Below are 15451 nucleotides of genomic sequence, written 5' to 3' on the forward strand. Positions count from 1 at the left end.
CACACAGTGGGCGGAAATATTAATAGTATTCAATAACCGAAATAACATACATGGTAAAATTACGTCGGTTATAGGCTCTGAATTTCGGTTTCGATTATTTTTCGGTTAATCGTCCAGCCCTAATTGATAGTGACAGCCAGGGCCTGAAATTAACACCCGACCACCTGCCAAATGCGGGTGAATTTTTCTATTGGCGGGTAACACTGTCAATCTACCTGCCACATTGGCCGGTAGCCAATGAGAATTGAGTGATTCATTAGGATTTTTACATTTCAACTAAGTCCGCCATTGCGTTTGACTTTAGCTAAAATGTGGCGGCACATTACTGGGGTAAAGAGGCCGGCTAAAACAAACAACCAACAAAAAGATGAGGATGAGAAAAAGAAAAGTAAAAGAAGATAATACAAAGTGGACAATTGGCGGAAATGGCAAGGTTCGTGAGCGGCTGATTTATGACAGCGACTGTTGCTTCGGAACGTTCATGCGATCAGAAGAAGACGAGGCCCTATTTCTGACTACGTTTGGATGTGCGAGTATTAAACTGTTGGTGAGATGGGATGAGATAATGTAACGCTGACGTAGCCTTCAGTACAATGACAGTTGCATGTGTGCGTGCGTGTGCAACTGTGCATGTTGGGAGTTGGGAACCAGTGAGAAAATATCCGGTACCCGGTAACTTTACCAGTAATAACATTATTAATTTAGTTCATAGTTAACGGTTCCTGAACGCTGTAACTAAAAGCTCGCAGGATCTGTCTACGTGACTAAATCAGCCATCAACACAGCCGCGTGTGATTTGTTTACATACAAGCTGCGGTAGGTTTATCTGTTGAGTATAGCCTATACTAGCCTATTGTGTGAGTGTCAAAATCAATGAATAAAAAAAAAAAGTATGTTCTTAGAGTTATTATTATTACTTGACAGCACTTAAATGTGTATTCTTACAAGTGAAAGAACAATATTGTGAAATTCCCGGGGTTTTTTTAGTCTATAAAGGTGAAAAAAAAACAAAAAAAACAGGAATTTCACAATATTGTTCTTTTTACCAGCCATTTTTTGGCTGAGGCAAAATATGAGGCAAAAAAAAAGTGGCTGGTAAAAAGTCTCTGTGGCAGGTGAATTTTTAAATCCACCTGCCACAGTGGCCGGTGGCCGAAAAAGTTAATTTCAGGCCCTGGTGACAGCCCTACATTTTAGGACAGTTATATGTAATGCAATTTTGTTTTGTTAAAGGTGTGGTAAAACACATTTTTTCGAAAGCTTGGTTGTGTTTGTGGGGTGCACTGTAAACTGTTCATGCTTAATTTTTAAGAAATGTCATTATTTTTCATATATTTTACCTTTATTCTACACTGCTCTGTCCCTCCTTGTAAAAACGGTCTGATGGTTTCTGGGTTCTATGAAACCATTCCCTCAAAAATACGCAATGGACTCAGATTGGTCCGCTGGCCCAGTGTGTTGTGATTCGCTCAGATCTCTCTATACGGCTCTGGATTTGCTAACACCTGGTGCACGTTTTTCGGAAATGTCACGCACCTTACATCTACCGGTAGTTTTGTGTATTATAAACAATGGTGTCAATAAAACCATATCAATTTGAGCCCGAATCGAACTCAGAGAATGTTCCAAGTTCGCTGTTGAGATTTTAAAAAAAAGTTTGTAACATTAGGTGTTAAAGGGTTAGTTCACCTAAAAATGAAAATGATGTCATTAATGACTCACCCTCATGTCGTTCCAAGCCCGTAAGACCTCCGTTCATCTTCGGAATACAGTTTAAGATATTTTAGATTTAGTTGGCAAGCTTTCTGTTCTTCCATTGAAAATGTATGTACCTTATACTCTCCTTGTCCATAAAGGCAATACAGACATCATCAAAGTAGTCAATGTGACATGAGTGGGTTAGTTCGAATTTTTTGAAGCATCGAAAATACTTTTTGGTCCAAACATAGCAAAAACAACGACTTTATTTAGCATTGTATTCTCTTCCGGTTCTGTTGTCATTGCTCGTTCACGATTCCAATGATGCTGCTGACGTGTTATCTTGTGCGCCCGAGCTTCGTTTACAGTCTGATGGAGACACGCGCTGTATTCAAGCTTTTCTACATTGTTTGTATTTTGGTATTGCAATATTTTTTAAAAATGGTTCGTAAGTGTGCATGGGATGTTGGGATGTCCTAACTGGGCGCACAAGATAACACGTCAACAGCGTCATTGGAATCGTGAACAAAACCGGAAGAGAATACAATGCTGAATAAAGTCGTTGTTTTTGCTATGTTTTGGACCAAACAGTATTTTCGATGCTTCAAAAAATTCGAACTAACCCACTGATGTCACATGGACTACTTTGATAATGTCAATTGCCTTTCTGGACAAGGACAGTATAAGGTACATACATTTTCAATGGAGGAACAGAAAGCTCGCCGACTAAATCTAAAATTTCTTAAACTGTGTTCCGAAGATGAACGGAGGTCTTACAGGCTTGGAACGACATGAGGGTGAGTCATTAATGACATAGTTTTCATTTTTGGGTGAACTAACCCTTTAAGTCAGATAACATTAAGTATGAATGAGCATTTAACAAACTGGTTCGCAGAGCCAAACAGCATTTTCATTTGTTTACTTCCTTGCTACAATATACAATTAACAATACAAACTATTACAGGAAAACACATTGACGAAAAATGGCCCGTAAACAAAAACTTCTGTTCTTAAAGTTGGAACTGCTCCATCTTTTAGGACAAGCCGTTGTGCGAATACTGCATTGAACTTGCAAAGATTGTTGAAGCTTTCCTCTGTAAAATGTCTTTCCTCTGTCTCACACTATACGTGTAATATCTGTGATAACCCCCTGGATTGCGCCTATTTACGTGTATGTATCCAGAGATATTGTCAAAACAAGCATCTGCTATCAGTATCAAGATGATTTAGCATTTTCAATTTATGCATTTAATTATCATTAGTATTATTGTATTATCATTATAAGGGGAGGCCTATAGGCTCATTTTATTATTAAATTGATCCGCTATTATAATTAATTTGCCACGCGATATTTTCACACCACATAAACAACGTGCTGTGAGGATAATAAAATATTACATAATCTTACTCCTCATTAAAAATTGTCTGAAACATTTAGGTCGATTACAATGAATTATAGGCATATAAAATAACTATTAACAGTCTATAATATGTCCGAACATAGCCATAATTAATCATCAATGAAAATTAAAAACAGGTTTATTTCAAAAACATTGTTTGACTGCAAATTAATAAGGTGTTACATCGCAGGTGGCTTGGAAGATGTGGGTAATATTATCCATTTTGCAACACGAACTGGAGGAGGTAAGCAACAGTAATTTGTAGCTAGTTTGAACTACAGAACTTAAAGCTCTCCCTCTTTTCGTTTTTATTTTAATTTTATTTTTGCTTCAGATGAAATGGTTAAACTTCTGTTTTCGCACAGGTGCAGTGAAGGAAAAAGCACTGAGTTTAGGGCAATCGGTTCGTAGCTTTGCTTCAACTGTGCGATATAGTCACGAGGAGTGACCAAAATTTCTGACATGCCAGAAATTCATCCGACCATCCGATTGTCGATCGTGAGAGGTTAATCGCCTCTCGTTTCTCCCTGTACACTGCACGAACACTGCACGACAAATGACGCACGACAAAGCTGAAAATCGGTCAGAAACAAAAAAGAGTCGCACGAGTCAGAGTTCAGAGAAAAATCTGAGAAAATCGCACTGTGTATGCCCGCCTTAACTCCCCCGTCCCCAGGAAGGCTGAACAAAGTGGACCTGCAATCCGTATGAAACTGACGGCATTACGGCAACAACACTCCAGCCTACCATAGCCTACCACAACAACTCATCTCCAAAGCAATATAAAATGGACTCACCTACTTTATTTAGTATTCTCGGAGGAGGGGTTTATGTAAATATTGGAGTTACAGATGTCAGCAACCCTGGAGAAATGTTGTGTAGTCCTTATCGGCCGTTTGCTGTAATTCTTAGAAATTGATTTCTTTAAAAGCAAATATCTCAAGGTTTGCTTTAAACTTTGAGCGTTGTAACTTAGCAGATGTTGTTTATGTTTAAACAGCAACATTACACACTAGCTAAAGTTAGAAAAGTGAAATCGTGTTTTACCACCCTTTAAAAGCCTAGTGCACACTACATGATTTTAAGCCTGATTTGCAAATCGTGGGATGTTTTCGTGTGCAAATTGCGGGGGGATTACTAGGCGATGATTAATAGATCGCCAATCTATTAGTATGAAAGAGCCAACAACGCATCAAAGCCACTCACAGATGTGTCACCGAGTCCAGAAAAATATATAGCATGCTAGATATCCAGAGCTGTCACATGACTCAACCTCACGTGATGTCATGAGCTACAGCCAATCAGAGCAAGGCATGGGTTGAGGTCACCGGGTAAATCTTATTTTTTTCTTTTTTTGCATTTTTTCTCAGAGCAAATCTTTGCACAAACAGTTTGCAGGACTAGTAGTCTGACGTCCATATTCGCGTGTTGTGTTCTTCGTCAGGTTTATTTCATACTGGATATTGGCACGCGTGGATATTATTTCACTGGATATTGGCACGCGTGCTGTTTCGTGCCATTCCGTTTTATCACGTGATTTTTCATGACAAAACGTGGTTTGTAGACAAGAATCATTGGAAGACAGAGTTGTTGTCAACTCGTGTAGTGCGTTACCTCCTGTCGTGTGGTGAGAATGTTTGAGTGTTTTTATTTTTTTAATTTAATTTAATTTATTTATCTTTACAAACTCATTATATGGTAACTGAAACAGTTTGATTTTGGTTTGTCTCCCTTTAAGGTACAAATATGCAGCATTTAGTGGTAGATAATAAACAGTAATGTGCCTGGCAACATTTTGTATAGTATAGTTTTAATATAATGTTAAATACTATTTTCATGGATTAACCAATAAGAAAAATCTCCAATCTCTGATAAAAACCATGCGTGAGGTCACACTGCTTGCGTGGGTGTTAAGTTTTGTGCAATTTTCCAAAATTAGAGCACAGCTCTTAGACTTGAACATATATCCCCTTGGCAACATCATACCCACAACAGTTTTAATTATAGTACAGTATGAAAGAATAAAATTGCCTGGCCACACAGCAGTGGTGTACAGTATATTTCAAATGTAAATGTTAAATGTAAAAAATGTCCCTTTTACACTTAATTTTCCTGGTTAAAATAAACATTACATAAATAAAATAGACCAAATAAAATTCTATTTTGTATTTTTACACTAACTATGTAATGTTCTATTTATTAATACCAAGTATACCCTAAATTTCATCAAGTTAGTGTTTTTATGCACTTAAAGCTAGGGTATACGAGTTCAAAGATTGTTCATTATTAATATCCTCGTTTAGATGCTGGTTATAGTTATATAGTACAATCCTAACAATATGAATAGAAAAAAGAACGAAAAAAATCCATTCACTCTATTGGCTGTACAGCCGCAGAAAAGTTGACCAATGTAAGCTGTGCGGCCGCACAGCTTATATTGGTCAACTGCTCTCATCCAATCACCAGCTCCACTTGAAACTCCACCTGGCGCTCGCGTCTCCAACCCAACCGCACCCGCCCCCGCCCCCCTCCGTGCGTGAGCAAACAGCTGACAGACTGTCTATGGTAGCTAGCTAGTAGCGTCACATCAGCAATGGATAAAGCAATGGATAAAAATATCAACGACAACAGCAAGCGGCCCCTGCTTACCTCTACTGTAAAGTTTGGACGCAAGAGAAAGTCTGTGGAGGAAAGATCAGAGATTAAAAAGAAATGTGAAGAACGCCGGACTCTAAGTAGGATAAATATAGCGTCCTTCATTGACCATTGGAGAAAGCTTCAGGGAGATCTGGGGCTGAAAACGACGCTGACACGGATGACTTTTTGTTGAGCAGGTAAACATTTATTTATTCTTTTATGGTGTGACGTGTTACGTGGCTTTTTATCAGTTTGACAACTTGCTCATGCTGCCGGTCGGCATTGGAATGTTAGCCGTTTAGCATCGCCGATCGCGGTTCAAAGTAATTATATTTCTTGTTTGAGGTTTCTGTTCGAGCCGATCGGAATTTAAACAAGATGCGCTGCGTGCTGCAATAACAATTACTGAAAACCTTAGCAATACTAGTAGTTTAGAACATTTCATGTGTTGCTAATCTTGCGTTGACGTGAACTCAAACGTGACATACGTCAGGGATCAGGTAGCACAGAGGGGAGGGGGGTGTGTGTGGAGGGGCGGGATGAGTTTTTTAAAACTTCCCTACCGTCTCGACCGATTTTTAACATCGTATACCATAGCTTTAACATAACAAAATAACAAAATAAAAAGGCAGTAACAATTTTAACAATGTAGACTATATTATTTGTGAACTAATGTTCAGCTTTTCTTTGTAATAGTGAACTTATTTTCATCAGTCATCAGGCCCTATATTAACGGTCTGATACCCCTTTTCCAACAAAAAATAACTGGTTCGGAACTGGTGCTGGTTCAAAGTTGGTTCGAAGTTGGTTCAACTTTACCCCTTAAAAAAGAACTGGTTCGGAACTGGTGCTGGTTCGAAGTTGGTTCAACTTGGGAACCGCTTCAGAACCTATTTGTTTTTCCACTGACTAGAGGCCCAGGGAACAACGTCGTTACGTCACTGTGTACGTCGCCATACGTCTTAGCTAGAAACGCTTGCAAATACAACATTACTTTCGTATTATTTCTAACTCGTGTACCAAGAAGGCTTTAAAAACAATTGAAATATGTAAGTCTTTTAATCTTTTCGTTTGATATGTAATCTTTTCTGATAAGTTATGTATCCCTGCTGTGTCTTTTTTTTTATTTCCATTTATTTGTTCTATATTGTGACTGTTTTCTTCTTTGCTTATAGGCCTAAGGTTTAAAAAAACAAAAATAATAATAATAATTAAAGCTGCAAGCAGCATTTATCGGTGTTCAAGCAGTTCAGGCCTTTAAGCACAAAAGCATTGAAAGGCATTAAATTTTATTTAACATGCATTTATGCACGGACATAATAGATGTAAAACACCATTTACAATCAATACATTACGCGATTATAGCGCCACCTATGATCCGATCCTCACGAAACTTTGCATGCTTCCTAACCATGTTAGGACACATATGCTCACCGATTTTTGTGAAGTTGTGACTTTTTGGGGGGGATTTAGGGGCTTTTGACTGAATTTTGCCACAGACCACTATCTAAATGAGCCTGTTACAGCCAACCAAATGCAAAATTTCAACTTTTTTTCGATAATTATTGATCTAGAGAGTCCAGAGAATAGGCCTAGACTGGTTTGGTCCCGATTGGGCAAAAAACCAGGGACTAGTTCGCAAAAGTGGGTTTTGGACAAAAACCGAAATAACACATTTTTTTTTTGCTCCAAAGGGAAATCCGAGATATACATCTTGTCCGTCTTGAGCCAGGGATTACAGTGGTGTAAAAACATTGAAGTCAAACGGTCTAGGAGTTATGAGCAATTTAGTACTTTTGGCTGCTGTAGCGCCACCTATGGGCCAATCGGGGTCATACTCTGATAGCTTCTCCACAATTCGAGGCCCCACCATCTGACAAAGTTTCACAGCTCCAGCCCTTACGGTTTGGGCTGCACGATGCGTTTTAGGGGATTTTTTTTTTCTTTCTAGCAAATACAATAGGTTTTCAGCACTTCGTGCTTGAACACCTAATAACAGAAACACTTGCGCCAACTTCAACCATAACAATTACAAAGGCGGACATTGTGTTTCAGCAAATGTTTCTCCTGGCTTTGCAATGGTCAGAAAAGATGTTTAGAACACTAAACCCACCCCAGCCCCTGACGTAAGCATGACGTGGTAAAAGAACGGTTCTAAGTCCAGCAAAGAGTTGGTGCCGCTTTGGAACCAGTTTTCCTGTCCAAGAACCGGTTCTTTGGCTGTCGAAACACAAAGAACTGGTTCGGGCACAGGCACCGGCTCTCAAAATGCGTTGGTGGAAAAGGGGAATGAGTGTCCGAATCCACGCATTCGACATGTCCGAATCCACTTTTGCTAGTTTAAATGGTCAGCGCACCCGGCACATGGTCTAAAAGGGTTGTCCCTTTTCTCTTAAAGGAGCATTTCACCCATTTCAACATTAATCTTTATTGAAAGTGGATCATATGTGTAGTCGAAATGTAAAATAATTTTTGAATTTGGTGCCCTCTTAACCAAGAAAAGACATAAAATAACTGAAGGGCGCATTTGTATATAAAACAACAACTCCCACAATGCACCACTTTGCACAGCTCCAAAAGCCACACCCACTAATCCAGAACCAGCGCCAAAACATCAGAGAAATCACCCTTGCGTCTACAAGGCTAACGTTAGCTGCCAGCAGACAGAGTTTGAAATTCATTTTTTGTTTCTGCTGTGTGGACATCAGTCTAGAGGCCTGCATTTCACCCCGAGCCCGACGGGCCCCGACTTATTTACACTCCTCGGGCCGGGCTTCGGGCCAATTTTAACGTCATAGTTCACACGCGGGCCGGGCCTCGGGCCTGTTTTAGGTTTATCTTTTTTATAGCCTATTTTAGATATTACTTAAAATAAAATATGAGAAGATGACTATTGAAAAGCAAACATAGAAAGACATTTTATAACCTATCATACTGACATATATGACTGACAGTCTGCTCACGTCACGCACACGCGCACACAGGTTTCCCGGCAACGCGATCCGCGCGACCGGCTCGTTCTCTGTTTAGTGTCCCGCCAGCAGCAGAAGTAGTGAGCGTGACTTCAGCGCAGCTGGAAAAAGTACGACTGGATTAAAACTTTCCTCGGTGGATGGTGCTTTTTCTGCACAATGCTCTGTAAGAGACTGTTTAGTAAGGTTGTCGTGTTGTTTTTTGTTTGATTGGACTTTAGTCCAATTTAGTCTTTAGTCTATTGGAAACTTTTGGAAATACGAATGGCCATGTTCTGTAGTAAAGACTTGATTTTTGAGGTAAGATAACCTGCATGTTTGTTTTTAATGTAATTTATTTGATTTGTTTAGATTGCATTCTCTGTATTGTATTGTATTGTAAATTGTATTGTACGAGTGCTGTTGCGAGCAGCGGAGCAGTTTGCCTCAGCTTTTCAAAAATGACAATAAACGTTTAACAAACGTTTAAACTAACGTTAACTGTCTGTGTGAATATGTTTAAGTTGTTTTATATCTATGGATTTTATTGTAGCCAAGTAAAGTGTTGATTTGAGAGGCTATAAATGGATCAAACATGTTTAACTCGCTGTCGGGTGCTTGGTCGTCATAAATAAATAAATAAAAAGAAACATTTGTCTTAATTAACTTTATAAAGAAATGAAAATAATCTAAACGGTAACTACTTTGCCATTGAGGACAAAACATATCTGTTTAAATGACTGCTGCAACAGGGCAGGCTGTGTAAGGTGTTTTTTTTTTTTTTTTTTTTTAAATAACGGGCTCGGGTCGGACTCGGGCTGATCATTCTGATGAGCTGTCGGACACGGGCCGGGCTAGGGCCTAGACGTCTCGGGCCAGGGCCGGGCTAGGGCCTAGATTTGAGGCCCGTGCAGGGCTCTACATCAGTCGTCAATGAGGGGTTGCTCTGCTGGCTTATACTTTCATTTTGTATTTGTTCATTTTACTATTAAAATGTTTAAATGTTCACTAGTTCCTGCCTCCTTCTTCCCACAACAACGAACCCTGTTAACGTTACATTGGCAAACTCATTAGTGAATTAATCCCCGTTTGTTTTCCTTTCTATATCAGCTATGGTGAATTACTGCATCCTACCTGGATGTTCAGACAGGCGAAACTAGGTTGGTTCACATCACAATCACAACACAAACGTCTGTGTGCTCGTCTGATTCAGAGATTTCTTCCAGGAAAAAAAAATGCCATCGTTGAAATTCTCTGCAGCAGACGGACTCTAGCTGTGTCCGTTGCACCCAGCAATAGCACAAGCACAATCAGTCCGCCTCAGAACGAGCCAGTCTGGGCTCATCTACCGCGACAGGCCGCTGCCTCATGTTCCTCCATCAGCCTCAGCTGTTATTCACTACACTGCAACTCGTAAAGATAGCCACGAACATCGGATTCAAGCAGCAGAATTTCAAAATCCTCTTCTTCCATATCATGTTTAGTTTGCATCAAACTTCCCATCTCCACAGTGCTTATTAGCTTAGCTTCCAAACAAGATGGTATGATTTCAGTTTCTGCAAGTGAAGTCCCACCCATTGATCTGTAATAGGCCTGTAGGGTGAGTCTCACACCTTTGAGTTATGAGGAGCTAAGTTTGTAGTCTCTAAACTTTACAATGGAATGTGACTTCCTGCTTATTGTGACGCAAAATGACGATTTTTACATCCCAATAAGCAGGAAGTAAAACACTTAAATCCTTATTTTTCCCCATCTCAGGGGAAAATAAGTGAATAATCCATGACCATTCAAAAATATGACTGGGTTTCTAAAGATACAAAGCTTAATGCAAATAGGTGAAGTGTCCCTTTAATGAGTAATGGGTGTGTTTTTGGTCATTAAGCTTGTACACACTGGACAAAGATGAGAAGATCTAGGTCTACCTTTAATTTCCCCAAGCTGATTATTCACTAAAAACCCCGAAGTCATTATGTTTTCAGGCTATTTCTTACAACTTAATTTTGGATAAATGCTTTATTTTACAAATCGTTATATTAAAGCTATAATATACGATGTTAAAAATCGGTCGAGAAAGCCTGAGACGGTAGGGAAGTTTTGAAAAACTCATCCCGCCCCTCCACACACACACCCCTCCCCTCTGTGCTACCTGATCCCTGACCAATGTCACTTTTGAGTTCACGTCAATGCAAGATTAGCAACACATGAAATGTTCTAAACTCCCCACCACCATTAGTATAATACTACTAACGTTAGTATTGCTACTAGGTTGTCAGTAATTGTTATTGCAGCACACAGCGCATCTTGTTCAAATTCCGATCGGCACAAACAGAAACCCACTAGGCATACTGAAATATATTCAAGGAGTTCAAGAAATATAATTACTTTGACCCGTGATAGGCGATGCTAAACGGCTAACATTCTAATGCCGACCGGCAGCATGAGCAAGTTGTCAAACTGATAAAAAGCTATTTATTTAACACGTCACACCATAATATAAATAAATGTTTACCTGCTCAACAAAAAGTCAGCCGTGTCAGCGTCGGTTTCAGTCCCAGATCTCCCTGAAGCTTCCTCCAACAGTTAATGGTGGACCCTATATTTATTCTACTTAGAGTCCGGTGTTACATTTTTTTTTTTAATCTCTGCTCTTTCCTCTACAGACTTTCTCTTTCGTCCAAACTTTACAGTAGGGGCAAGCAGGGGCCGCTTGCTGCTGTCGTTTATATTTATATCCATTGCTGATCTGACGCTACTTAGCTAGCTACCATAGACCGTAAGCTGCGTGCTTGCTCGCGCAAGGAGGGGGGCGGGGCAGGTGCAGGGTTGGAGACGCGAGCACCAGGCAGAGTTTCAAGTGGAGCTGGTGACTGGATGAGAGCAGTTGACCAATGTAAGCTGTCCGGCCGGACAGCTTACATTGGTCAACTTCTCTGCGGCTGTACAGCCAATAGAGTGAATGGATTTTTTTCATTCTTTTTTCTATTCATACACAGCAAATTTCAGGAGTTGAAAAATCATGAGTTAGGCAAAAAAGTGTGAAAGAGTTCATTTTTTGGAGTTATTTTTTTAACTCTGACTACGGTTTGTGTTATTGGATACTCCCCGGCTGTGTTGTATTTTGGAGTTCATTCATTGGTGTTCAGGAGCGTGTTTTAACACTACACCTGGAGTTATTTTTGAGAAGTGCGCCACGACACGACACTGCCGCTGCACAAAGGAATAATGGACTTACGCTTCATCGTGAGGTAGGTAAAAGTGTAACTTATATAAAACTATTTAAAAAATATATTTTCTGACAAACACGTTTGGTCATCGCGTAGCTGTTACGTTACAGGCTAGTTTGTTTACTAATTAACGTCAACGACCATGACAAACTTGCTGTTGAACGCATGTTTAAATGACTTGTTTCAAATTTTGAAATGGCTATTTGCGTGGGTTTTTTGTCGATGTAAACGAGTTAACATTAGCTAACCGTCTTTCCATTCACCGTGTTTCTGAAAATGAGTGTTTTGTCGTGAAATTGATGCATCAATGCATTACAGGCAATTGAATTGTAACAGCTATGTAACGTTAGGCTATATTAGTGGTGACCCACGATGTGCGTGATTTTGAGCTTATATATTTTTGCATTCTCAATGAATGGTGCTAGATTATATTATGCCTCATGCTGTTGTTTTTGTGATCTTCAGACGACTGTCCTGCAGCAAGCGGTTGAAGGTTACTCCTCCTCAAGTCTGAACCAAATGGATTTGCTCAAATAAAGGCAGTAAATCAAGAGTATGGTGTCCAGTGTAGTAATTTCCACACAAAACATTATATTGTGTTAAATAAATGTTAACTCTAAGAAGTGTTAAACAAACTGGTAACACTGGTAATGAGTTCATATAATTAATTTTAGAGTAACATTTACTCTCTGTAGGATTAGTATTTTAACTCCATTTTAACTGAAAAAAGTGCCTGAAAAAAAGAAGCCTGAAAAAAGTGTTAAAAATTCAACTCCAAGAGCAGAGTTATTTTAACTCTGCGCTGGAGTCTAATTGATGGTCTCACATGTACACTCAGATTGAGTTGATTTTAACTAACAGGGAGTTTATTCCAAAAAACTGAATTTGCTGTGTAATATTAGGATTGTACTATATAACCATAACCAGCATCTAAATGAGGATATTAATATTGAACAATCTTTGAAATCGTATACCATAGCTTTAACTGTATTAACGCAATACAGTGAATGACAGCCATCTGAGCTCTCCGAGTGGCTTACATTTTTGTCAGTTTAGTGTCAAGTGATTCATTTACAGCTAAACAAAATAAAACATCTATGCTCTGATGTCCGAAACATCATTTTTGTCTTACATTTCATAATTAACTCAATCAAGCTCAGTGTCCGTTGAACCTTCCAATTGAGACGGCCTTCAGAGACGTTTGATACATGGCTGCTGAGAGCCTTTGTAGGATGCAACCTTCCATTCGAGAAACACGTCTTCATTCGGGACAATTCGAGAATGAGAACATAAACATTCGCACAAACCAATAATATCCAATCATGTCATGATGGAGATATTGCCTCCTCTCACATGATATTGCCTCCTCCATTCATTCTCAATTACCCCCCACTAAACCCACAGCAGACATGTAGGGGGTCTTATTTAAGTCAATGGGATCAGAGCCTCCCACTGTAACTTCACCTCCAGATGTCACTATTGGGCAGTGTTATTTGCTTTTTTTTACTTACATGTTTTAATGTCACATTTTGTAATATGGGTTATTTTCTCATCCTGTTATTTGAAAAGACACGCCTCTGCCAGACAGATAGAATAGCAGAAATCTTCAAATCTCCTACTCCTACAAATTTGTTTATTGCAACAGTGAACCATTGAGCAAACAACATCAACCTCTCCTAGACGCCATTCTCTCCCATGAACAGAAGACATCAGTGATGTAATCAGCTGTTAGACTTGAATCACTGGTCTGTTACCACACTGAGCTCATGGCACCCTCTCAACAAACGTTATATTATGAAGTGTACTGCTAAGAGGCTATAGAGGCTGTGGCATGAGGTGGATAAATGTATAGACATATAGATCCTGATCTTTTGTTGTTCTTGGCTCATGTGCACTGGTTAATTCATGATCATTATGTGATGGAAGTGTTGGCCTGCCTGTGCTGTGTGTAGTGTAGGCCACATATAAACGACATCCATCAGAAGTCCAGATCTGCATCCAAACACGTGCCTCCGTTCATTCTCCTTCGAACTCACGGTTATACAGGGTGTTTCGCGCTGTCATGTGATTCATTTGCCTTTGATTTCTCTGCAAGATCCAATGATGCAAGGAGGCCCAGATGATAAAACACTGGTAATGCATTGCTAGGATTTATGCATCTGTTCATCTAAACTGCACAGCGAACTTGTCAACAATGCTTAGGTTATATTGCATGTTATTAAAGTGCAAATGATCATCATTTATAAACAGTAGATGCGGATGCGACCAGAGATGCAGATGCGCCGCATTTTGACACACAAGACAGCCAGATAGCTTACAGACACTGAGCCTAAGCAATTGAATAATTATATGTCAACAGCATTATTATTTTGTCTATTACTTTGTGACCACTGTAATCAGATCATTGATAATGAAAAATGAGAAGGTTTAAATGAGAAGGTTTTGAGTAAATTACCTAAACACGGGCTTCTGTCTCTCTGTGATGATGTCGCTGTTCCTCGCTTTTCTCTGTTTCTCTGTGTGTAATTCTTATTTGTTACCTTAATTAATATTATTTCGTTTTAACATTACAATTAAATGTTTGGCTTTGAATGAAGCCCTCAATCTGCTCTGTGTGTTGTCCAGTTACCGCAAGTGTACGATGAAGATGGACCGACCTATTCTTCAGATAGGGGCGCATAGACTGCATGGTCTTTACACAGTATAAATAACAAAATATAATTTAACCACAGTTTGGACATTTTTATTGGCTATTAAATTATATTAAATGACTGTGTATTACTACACGATTAAGGGGTATGCTTTAGCGTGTATGTTTACTGTCGAGTGACCATATTTCCCCACTGCTAAATACATGGACTTTTCCGGAGCGCACGGATTCTTAGCAACAAACCAATGTTTCCATCCGGGTTCTTATTCAGATGACTAATATCAATCATTTTCCACAGTTTAGGCTACTGTGACATTAGATTAAAAGCTAAAATGTGACTTAAAATTTACAGTAAATAAAATACGGCTAGATTTTGCTTTTTTTTTTTTTTTTTTTTATTCAACAACTATGGTGTTTGATGTTTAATGTCTTTTGTCAACCTAGTCTATTAGTAATTTTGTAACATTTATGTTTGAATGATATTTCAATCTTACCAATTACTCGTGAATTTTAATAAACTGGCCAATTAATGTAGATAGCCAAAATGTTAAAATACTAAGAAGTGTTTCATCACTTAAGTTTATTTCGTCTGTTCTCCACATGATGGCGCCACGATATAACCGTTCGGACACGGCGGTGGACTATTTTGCTTCTCGCTTGCAAAGGTGCACACGTGTTTGTTTGTTTGTTTGTTTGTTTGTTTGTTTGTTTGTTTGTTTGTTTGTTACCATACTTACCTTAGTGGTTTTATCAGGGGAAATTTGGTTTGACTTGTGAACTAGAGTGAGTAGGCTAGCAATAATACAAGTCAATAATAATGTCACACTTCACATGAGTAATTGCATCAGTCAGGACTGAGTAACAATGATGAACCTGTTGATGTGATTATTT

The 15451-nt window shown here is 39.1% G+C and overlaps 1 protein-coding gene across 2 annotated transcripts in view; it reads right to left on the reverse strand.

Moving 5' to 3' along the window:
• The window catches only part of ttll7 (tubulin tyrosine ligase-like family, member 7), a 166435-nt gene extending 151877 nt beyond the window's left edge, over positions 1 to 14558 (reverse strand). The window contains exon 1 of one of the 2 annotated variants that reach the window (XM_039653633.2): positions 14366 to 14558. The gene's annotated coding sequence lies outside the window, so the exon portion shown is untranslated. The remainder of the gene's footprint in view (positions 1 to 14365) is intronic. The other variant, XM_039653632.2, reaches the window with a different exon arrangement.
• Positions 14559 to 15451: the final 893 nt, after the last annotated feature.

The sequence above is a fragment of the Pimephales promelas genome, chromosome 21 (genome assembly GCF_988280905.1).
Source record: "Pimephales promelas chromosome 21, fPimPro1.hap1.1, whole genome shotgun sequence".
Taxonomy (NCBI): Eukaryota; Metazoa; Chordata; class Actinopteri; order Cypriniformes; family Leuciscidae; genus Pimephales; species Pimephales promelas.